Below are 10830 nucleotides of genomic sequence, written 5' to 3'. Positions count from 1 at the left end.
TAGGACTATCTATCTTTCCATTGCACACTAAGTAATACACTCTCAACTATGTGCCTTGAGCTTCCTTCGTCTTCTCGAAGCTGTGTGCATTTCCTTGCAACCCTAATTCCAACAATCTGTTCCCCTTGCTCATCAAGCCATGAGCTTCTACTGCATGCGTCCTTCACAATCCACCCATTCAAGCACCTGCGGGCCTGAGGCAAGAACAATTCTAACCTCTTTTCCAAGTCTCGGTAAGGGCTTGTGTTCTAGACGTACACTTCAGCAATCTGGCTAGCCTCAAGAACAAACCACTCTGCAAAATGGTGCACATAGTGGTTCAGATTGTTGTCCTGCTTCACCTTTCGAAAGTGCAACATGTCCACGTTAGGCGGGCTTGGTCCCTCTCTCTTGTCGTGAGTGACAATAAGCAAATCATTAATATTAATGATCAAGGCAGGCCTATTATCCTCCGAAAGGTGAGGGACACAAAATTGAGTTACTAGGGGTGTCTCCCAATCAAAGTGCCTAGGTCTTCTTGAGCACAATGCTGGTGCCCAACATTACCAATCACTTGTATTTTGACTACAGTGCCTAAAAAACCACACCCAGTAAACTGTGTGAAGATTGACACCATCAGACAAAAAAATTATCTTATAGTCAAAATAAGTAAATAGCACAAAAAGCACATACAACTTAAAGTTTCTGATGTGCGCGGGTTTTGGGGGGGTCTTGATTAGTATTTTTCTCTTGACCTGGATGATGCACTCCTTCCTCTTGCTATCGCTTGTGTTTCTTCCTCAGGGTATCTGCAATTACTAGTAATGTCTCCACATCCTCTGCATCCTCCACTTTATCCTCTGGGATCACAATAAGGTTTAGGGGAAAAACACCTAAATCTACTCGAACAAAAATGAAACACTACACATATGCACTTCATTACCTTCCTGGTTGTCGGTTGAGACCTTGCTAGAGTCATGTCCAATGGTTTTCTTGCCATGGTTCTCAACCACAAAGTGTTCAGTCTCGGGATCCTCCACTCTATCCCCACTTTTTACAACAGCCTTGCCATGCTGAAAAACCTCAGATAGCTCTATGTTGTTCTCGTCAAGTTCAGATAGTTCTATATTGTTCTTGTCAAGCTCAAGCAGATGAGAATTTTTGTCAGCATTGGTTTCTACGAAGAAAAAAATCATGTTAAGGGGATTATCTCATGACAAGTGGATAGTGAACCCAACCTCTGGTTTTGTGTACTCAATTCCGAGTGCCAATCACTTGGCAATTTCTGGAATCTTTACTGTGCACAATGGGTTGAGTGCACTCTGCCATAGTGCCACATAGAATTGCAAAGAAAAATGGGTGATATTTGTGTTGACATTCCAACGAGAAGAACCCTGCCATGTGGTTAGCTGAGAGGGATTTCCCACATGCAACACAATCACCCCCAAGACACACAAACGATTTCAAAACAGAGGCTTTAGTTGGCAGTGAGGGGACAATGATGCCTCTACCCTTTTCCTGGATATATTTGATGGTTGTATCCATAAATGCTCTTCGAGACGTCGAGGATTCTAATTCAAATTCCAAAGCCATATTCCTTTCTTGCCAACCATAGCATAAACAACAGCGGAGAGTAAGATCATTCCATGCTTGAATGACTTAAGTGCACAAGCTTAAATTCTTCTATTAAACTTCTTCTAAAGAATTCAAAGAAAATAAAAAAATTCTTGACAAATCTTATCAAAACGCTTTCTAGTCATTACTTAGTGCTTTCTAACAACTTGTTTAGCACTTTTTAACCACCTTGAGCACCATTAAGCATTTCAGAGCACTTTCTAACCACCTGGTCACCACTTTCTAAGTACCTAGCTACCACTTTCAAAGCACCTTCAGAGCACTTTCAAAGCACCTGTTACCACTTTCTTGGTACCAAAAAGCATTTCAAATCACTTCTTGACCACTTATTGATCAACAGTAAGCACTTCAAAGCATTTTCATCAGATCACTTTCAAAGCACTTGGTTACCACTTTCTTAGCTAAAAATCATTTCAAATCACTTTCTGACCCCCTATTGATCAACAATAAGCACTTCAAAGCACTTTCTTACCACCCTAGACACCACTTTTACTCCTTGTGAGCAATTAAAGTGCTTTATATTGTAGATTAGTTACTTGAAAGCACTTTGAAGTACTTTCTAAGCACCATTCAATATTGTGGATCACTTTCTAACCAACTGGCTACCACTTTCTTTGCACCATAAAGCAAAACTTACTACTTGGTCAAAACTTCATAACCATCTAGAAAGCAATATAGAGCTATATCAAAGCACTTCAAAGTACTTTGAAGGACCCTTTCACCACTTTGAAACACTTTCTTACCACCTATCAAGCATTTTCAAGCATATTGTAGGCACCATTGAGCACTTCAAAACACTTTTAGGTGCTTTTAGGGCATTTATTAGCACTTTCTAGGCACTTGTGAGCACTATGAAGCCTTTTCTAACCACTTGGTCAACAATTCCTACTTCAAGTAAGCAGTTTAGACCTATCTCAAAGCACTTCATAACATGAATCATATCTAGTCTTAACTCCAACCACTTGTTCAACACACTCTCCTTATCTATTGAGCAATTTGAACTTATCACAAATCACTTATAGGCACTTTTAGCAGCAAGCTGACCTGCAAGGAGTCCAAATATTCTTTAAGCCACCCTGAATCAGTATTGACACTTTCCTTGGACAGCATCTTGGTGATAACTGTGACCTCTACCTCTTTGCGGTCTACCTCCCATGGATCTGAATCAGGTGAGGTCTTGAGCACCTCCAGCTCCTTGTTTAGTTGGTCCAATTCCCTGTAGAAGTCACTGAAAGCAGAAAAATGCCCTTCATTTCTAAGCCACATGTCCCTCTTTTCCTGCAACTGCACTTTCACCTCGCCCAACAACCCTTTTTGCTCATTCTCCTGGCCACTAAGTGCCTCCGCCATGCTAAGCACCAGCTGAATATACATTCGCGTCTCTACTGCCTGAAATGGTTGCAGCTTGCTTGCCAACATTGTCGGTATTGATGACAAGGCACCATCACAGATAGATGCTTCTATTTGAATGTCACCTGTCAAGCCATAATCAGTGCGAAACTTGTTGATCTTCCGCTCCAAACCCCCTTTTTGCATCTTGCAGTTTTCAAGGAAACTGCCACCAAACCTTGCCCATGCAATCCAATGTCCAGTCGGATCACTCGCTGCTACTGGACACCTCTCATACATGAAACTTCATGCAAATTTTGCTAGCAGCTGACCATTGGATGGGGTTGCTTGATATACCTTCTGGTACAAAAGCCGGCACTCGTCAACAAACTCATCCCTTACATGGTTGAGAAATAGCTTTGTGCTTTTCTTGTGCAGACACTTGAAGACACTCAGCCACTCCTCATCGGGGATATATTTATCTATGAGATCTTTAGGCAGCTTCCCCTCTAGGCTCATGCAGTTTCTCGGTGGAGAAGCAAAATCTTGATAGCCGTGGGTACTCCATTGTTGCAAGCACCAGAAAACAGAGCTTGTAATTGAAAACCCAGCTTTGCAAACACCGAAGCAATGGAAAAAAACAATGCAAAACATACACATGCATACCTTTCAATGACTTTGTTGACAGCTTCGAGTTGGATGCAACACATTCCAGAGTGCCAGGTAGAGCCTTTCCCTCCAATTTTGATGGACTGCTTCGCGTCGCGAGCTCATTGGTTGGAGGGGTTTGATCTTGAATTTCAGGTTCAAACATTGTGCCCTTCTCGATCTTGTGCCTTGGTAAACCGCGTGCAGGTGACTTCATCTTGCAGCCTACAGCTTGACTGTATAGTAAAGAGGATGAGCTTATGAGCACGAAGAGAAAGACTAATGCCTACAACTCCAAATGCTACAGTATGATGCATGCAAAGCTTGACTTCGTAAAGCAGACAGGAAAAACGGGACATGCAAACTATTTATGAGCACGGTTGGCCACCTCTATTTGCGAAAATGATGTATGTCTAATGAGCATGAGCAGAAAGATTAATGCATGCATACCTGTAGCTCCAAGTGCTACAGTATGCATGATGCATGCAAAGCTTCATTTCAAAAGCAACAAAAAAATGGCACATGCAGACATGGAAAACTTAGCAGTTCAAAACAGTAGTAGGTTAACCTTCTTAGTCCGCCAGAGCAGAGGCAAGAGTGAATGAGATGTTTGAAAATCTCAGCAGTAGGGTTTACCTTCTCTGTCCGGCAGAACAGAGGCGAGAGTGAATAAGACGAGCGTTTGTGTCGAAGCTCACAGAGATCACCTGGCACGCGGGAAAAAGTTGACATCGACGTTGTCGTATGACAAGTCACATCATGCATACCTTGAAATGATGACTGAGACGCCTCTAAATTACCCTTTTATTTTTTGAATTTATCACAAATTCCTTTCCAAAGTAGTCTCTTGGTGGTTCCCCAAAAAGTGAAATAGTGGTACCACCAATACATGCTTAGACCCGTAGAAAAAAAGGACTTCTTTATCTCTCCCCTCAAGCACAAGGATGTAATCCTAGGGGCACCAGGGTTTGATTGCATGGCTGCCAATGTTAAAGTCCCTGAAAGGAAAATCTACTTTAAGTACAGGGAAAAAGATATGTACATAGATGCCAAAGAGATGGGTAACACCATACCCATTGTACATACACAAGCTTTCAATAAGTCAATAAAGATCTCTATTTCCGTGTACATGATTTTTGTTAAAGATTCTCAAAATGAACCTAATGCTTTAGCAAAAGAAAATATAAACAATCACAAAGAATTAGAGCTATCCAATTTTCTCAAGGGATTTCAAGATGTTTTTATTGACGACATCCCTTGTAAACTACCTCCTAAATGAGGCAATGATGACCATGCAATTGAACTTCTTTCAGGCAGTTCACCACCTAATAAACCTCCTTATAGAGTTTCTCAAGCTCAACAAGAGGAGATTATGCGGCAAGTACATGAGTTAGTTGAGAAGGGCATGGTTAGGACTAGCTCATCTCCATTTTGTTCACCCGTATTATTAGTGCAAAAAGAAAGATGGCACATATCGTATGTGTGTCGATTACAAAGCACTAAATAGGATCACTATCAAAAACAGGTTTCCCTTTCCACAGGTAGAAAACCTATTTAATAAGCTACAAGGGTCGACCTGCTTCAGTAAGATTGACCTAAAAAGTGGCTACCATCAAATAAAGATAGTTGATCAAGACATTGTAAAGACCACATTTCGCATCATTTTTGGTCTTTATGAATACATTGTCGTGCCTTTTGGCTTGACCAATGCACCAGCCACATTCAACCGCTTGATGGAGAAGCTATCCAGGCCTCACTGAACCTTTACAGGAGTGTTCTTTGATGATATCGTCATCTACTCTAATTCACTAGACGAACACAAGCAACACCTCCAGGTAATATTTCAATCCTTAAAAGAGAATAAACTTTATGTTAATCAAAAGAAAAGTGAGTTTTCTTACAAGAGATTCAATATTTAGGTCACATTATCTCTCAAGATGGCATCCAAATGGATCCATCAAAGTTAGAGGTAATAAAAGGATGGCCTAATCCAAGGAATCTTCATGAAATAAGAAGATTTATAGGTATGTGTGCATACTATAGATGCTTCATAGAAAAGTTCTGACGAATAGCAAGACCATTACATGACCTAACAAAGAAAAATGTTAGGTATACATGGTCTGCCAAGGAGAACAATGCTTTCACAAAGCTTAAAGAAAATCTTATCTCTCAACATGTGCTTACATTGCCGGATCTCTCAAAGCCATTTGAGGGACCCTCTTGAGCAGGCTCTAGGCATTTATGAAAAGGAAATCCTCGCAGTTCTACATGCCTTAGACTCATGGAAGCACTATTTATTGGGGACTCCTTTCATCTTGTGGACGGATCACCAAAGTCTTTACTTCATGACACAGACCAAGCTCTCCGAGAAACAAATGAGGTGGGCAAAATTCCTTTCACAATTTCATTTTCATATTGCTCACTGGCAAGCATAATCAAGTAGCTGATGCACTCTCAAGACGGCCGAGAGTGAATGCGGTTTCCATAGCAACTCACAATGATCTATCTTCTATGATAGATGAGTTTGCACACATTATAAAAAAAGAGTTATTTTGCCGAATCACGAAAGATGCAATTGAATAGTAGGATGGACGCAGGTGGCTGCAACAGCTAGGATGCGGCAGCAAAGGAGTGCACAGGCGTGCGTACGTGGCAAGTGCAAGGCCAAGAGGAGGGGTGTGACAGTTCAGGAGTGCACAGGCCTTTGTTGCAGACATGCCTTGCTCATTGTTTTTTTTAGTATTGATATGGTGTTCATTTCGGCAGCGACGAGGGCCTGACTTGATGGTTAGAGCACGCATGTCCTCTCCCCACCCGGCCACCAGGGGTCAAACCCGCTTTTGCTTAACTTGAGGTGATTGAGTGGTAAATTTGTAAAGCTAGGTTTTTTTACGAGCACTGTCTGCATTTGGGCAATTCCGACAAGCATCTCCAACTCCTCGCGTAAGTTCACGCTTCCCTCTGTGTGTGTGGTCCTTCCAAATCCGATCAAGTAGGCCTTTGATTCCCCTCTCAAAGCTTTACTGATGGAACTAATGTATCGAGTCTGCTTGAAATGGGGAGGCAGGGCTTTCGACATCTACACGAGAAGATCTCCCAACTGCAGCGCCATCTCAGCGGCAGTAGCACCTGCAAGCGGCATCTCTCCCCTCCCTCAGAGCAAGTATTATCCATTGTGTACTGTTCGCTCATTATCGGCTTCTGTAGATCTGTGCTTTTTTTAAAGGTTATGTCTGCGCTATTTGAAAGGTTTTTATTTGTCATTATGCATTATCAAAATTGAGGAGTTCCACCCATACCAGAATACGAAGGGAAAATAACAAAACAAAACCAAGAATAGAGCTTCTTCATTAAACTTTATGTGGGCCAGATAGAGCCGCTACATGTTGATCCTGAAGCACACTCCTTAGACTTGGACTCTGAGAGAAATTTGGATGGTGATATCGATGTCGATATTTTGTGTGATCACATTGAGATTTTGGACGAGATAATGGCCCTATCTAATGAGATTTTGCAAACATTGATTGATCATCCAGATACACTATTTCTGAGCCCAGTTATGTCCCTTTATGATGAGCTTTCGGGCATGTTGATGGATCATCTGTCCCCATTGATGATATTTTTGCTACACTTATGGTTCAGTCGAATGCACCTTCTTGGGGCTTCAGGCCCAATTGCACCACACGATGGCTTAGTAGAGCCAGGATATGCTTCTTTAGAGAATATTTCAGATCACCTACGGGGGCTTTGTGTGTCTCTTGACTGCGGCGACTGCGGCCCGGATGATTGGATGCCTTTACTAGACACTTGTGGCAGTGGATCCATCTACGCATGTGGCACATTGGATCCAAACTTCGATGATTCAGACTTTTGATGCTCGCGAGCTGCACATTTGGGGGCTGTTTTGCCCTTATTTAGAGATTTCAAGACTTTGAGCAATCATGCATGAACTTTGAGGACTTTGAGCTGATCATTGTGCCCTTGCTTATGGGCTGATTTGCACTCCGTTTATGCCTTCATTGTGGGCTGTTTTGCTCTTGTTTATGGCCAATCTTTTATGCTCAGTTATCAAACCTTCTACACTCAAGTTACGTGCTTTGTGCATATGCATTAATGCCCACTTTATGGCTGATTTTTGCATCCAGTTTTTGCCACACTTGGGGGTTGATTTGATGATGCACAGTTGATTGGTTGTAGGAGCTTCATGCTCTCATATGGTTGATGTTTTCTCATAGAATTGAGCCTCTGATGCTTATGTTTATGGTCATTTGAGATATGTTAGAGTTTACCACTCTGCTGCTTCACACAAGTCTAGGGAACTATAGCTAGTGTCTCCGGGCTAGCCACCCATAGTCTAGGTTGTATCTTGTCCGGTCACCCGAGTTTGGATCTGCTAGCCACCCACTTGAGTTGGGCGCGCACCATAGGACACTCCCTTATATATATACTTACTTTTTGCATGGTCTTGGGGAAGTAGTTGGTTGCTTCACCCCTCTTGGGCACTCTACATATGGTGACAAGAGGGTGCCTCACTTTCTATCTACATATCAACTTTCATTAGTGTTTTCTGGTCTATGGTCAGTGGGTTGTTGGTTCTTGTGTCTACATTCTCTCTCCCTCTCCTCTCTCATGCTTTTGCACATGTGCACTCTCAAATGGTATTAGTCACCAGTAGTGGGGAGCACCTTCACCTAGCGTTGAAGCCGTAGGCAGCCAACGATCACTCTTCCCCACTCTTCCATCACGAAGAAACTACACACAAGGCCAGTTCAATCTTCTTGTGTTTTTTGGGAAGAACTGTTGCTGTGTTTTTTCTATTTTGAAAATGAGAAAATTTATATAGGGAAAACAAAGAATTAAAAGCCACTTGTTCTTCATCACAAATATAACCCTTCAAATAAGTTGGGTTGCTATATCTACAGGTACAAGCTATTCGACGAAAACTTTGAAGTCAAAATCTTACAAATAGTTCAAGATAAATGCAAAGCAAATAGATTGGAAAATTTATATATTAATTTATATCAATCGATTTATTATGGATACAATATACTTAACGGAAGTCCTACCATAACCAAAAAAATCACCACTTATTGAGAAAAAAATTGTTAGAACATCAATTGTATATTAATTAATGTATTTTTTAACTATTCGCAAGCAACAGGCGACAAACGGGGAGGCAAGGCGAGGCACCCTCACGCGAGGTGGGGCATGAGGAGGCGCAGGCTTCAGACAATTGGCAAGGAGGGGCGCCATGTACACAGGGCTGAGCTACGCCAGTTAACATTCGAGTGGAACCGTTGCTTAAGCATTTTTTTAATATATTATGCTTGTCACTCACCGTTAAAGATTTCAAGATCGTTAGTTTCTTTTACATGTAGTTACAAACTCTATAGTCTCAATTTGTCACATGGTCATATGGCTTGACCGGGTGTGCCATCTTGAGCTATCGATTTTTACCTTCAGTTCTTCTAGCTATCCATATGTCTTGACCGAGTCTCTTGAGCTATCCATTCTTACCAAATGTGTAGTTGTGCCTGTTTTAACTTTTTACTATAAAGAGCGTTAAAGATTTTAAAATTGTTAGTTTCCTTTTACATGTAGTTACAAATTCTATAGTCTCAATTTCCCACATGGTCATATGGCTTGACCAGGTGTGTTATCTTGAGCTATAGTTTCTTGCCAAGACACGTTTAGCATACCTTGGGTCTATGTGTCACACATACACAATCTCTTCATTTTGTATATAGTTACAAATATAGTCTCAATTTATCACATGGTTATATGGCTTGACCGGGTGTGCCATCTTGAACTATTGATTTTTACCTTCAGTTCTTCTAGCTATCCATATGTCTTGACCGGGTCTCTTGAGCTATCCATTCTTACCAAATGTGTAGTTGTGCCTGTTTTTACTATAAAGAGCGTTAAAGATTTTAAAATCATTAGTTTCCTTTTACATGTAGTTACAAATTCTATAGTCTCAATTTCCCACATGGTCATATGGTTTGACCGGGTGAGTTATCTTGAGCTATAGTTTCTTGCCAAGACACGTTTAGCATACCTTGGGTCTATGTGTCGCACATACACAATGTCTTCATTTTGTATATAGTTACAAATATAGTCTCAATTTGTCACATGGTCATATGGCTTGACCGGGTGTGCCATCTTGAGCTATCGATCTTTACCTTAGTTCTTCTAGCTTTCAAAGTGAAATATGGTATATCAATGTGTCACATTCGGATAATGCAGGAGCCTTGATGTAATAGTTTGAAATAGAATCTAAAATATCTATATATATGTAGGTTGACTTGAATGCTTCTTTTTTTTTAATAGGATATCATTATAGTCATTATGGCAGAGGGTAAGAAGAAGGTATTTCTTCAGTCTCTAAGGTCAACTCTCTGCAAGGTGATTAGTGAATTACCGGAGAAGCAGGTGCAAAGTATTGTGCAAAGTAAGTGCAGTCTCCAAGGAAACCTTTGTTATAAGCAAAGATAAAGCCCTCCAGTCTGCTTATAGTATCATTGGTAACATGGAAAAGTGCGCCCATGATTTATATGAAGCTCTTCCTGAAGGTGTTCAATTGATAAAGCTCAAGGCTTGGGATTTGGCTTGGCGTGCAGAAAGAGAGAAGAGTAAGCGTGCCAAAGACATAGATACACAATATGTGTTATATAAAAAGCTACGAAAGGAGAAAGTCGACCATGCCCAAGAGAAGACGGTGTCAGCGATAGAATGCCATGGAAATACAATTGTAAACTCTCTGCAGAGGTCTGCGAGAAACTCGGAGTGTACTTTGACACTTGGCATACCACATGATACTATCACCTGCTTACAGAACTTGGGTGTCGGCTCCTTTGGTACATGCTTCCAAGTAAGAATTGATGGTATTTCGTATCTTCCAAGCGAAAATACGTATGCAGCGAAGCAGTATCGAGGAATGCCTAAACAGAAATTGAAGTCTTTCAAGGATGAGGTCAGCTTTGATCTTCGACACAGGGGGATTGTGCGTAGTATTGCACATACATGCAATGAGCCTTTGATAGCCATTTTTCCTTACTTCAATGGAGGAAGCATTGGGAAAATGATGCACATTCTACCTTTTGAGAAAGGTACCTTTAGCCGAATTGTGAAGAAGGAAGAGAAAGCTGGCACAGGTTCAAGTAAAGGTAAGGTGACTAAGCTGAATCAAGGAGAATTAACTCGAGTCATAGCCTTTGCGAAGAATCTACTAAATATCAT

The 10830-nt window shown here is 41.2% G+C and overlaps 1 pseudogene; it reads right to left on the bottom strand.

Annotated features, from left to right (window-relative positions):
- Nucleotides 1-248: 248 nt before the first annotated feature.
- On the bottom strand, nt 249-1175 carry LOC147424979 (uncharacterized; annotated as a pseudogene).
- Between the last annotated feature and the right edge of the window lie 9655 nt (nt 1176-10830).

The sequence above is a fragment of the Adiantum capillus-veneris genome, chromosome 25 (assembly GCF_014529385.1).
Source record: "Adiantum capillus-veneris isolate H3 chromosome 25, ASM1452938v2, whole genome shotgun sequence".
In the NCBI taxonomy this organism is placed as follows: domain Eukaryota; kingdom Viridiplantae; phylum Streptophyta; class Polypodiopsida; order Polypodiales; family Pteridaceae; genus Adiantum; species Adiantum capillus-veneris.
This window is presented reverse-complemented; position numbering and strand designations above follow the sequence as displayed.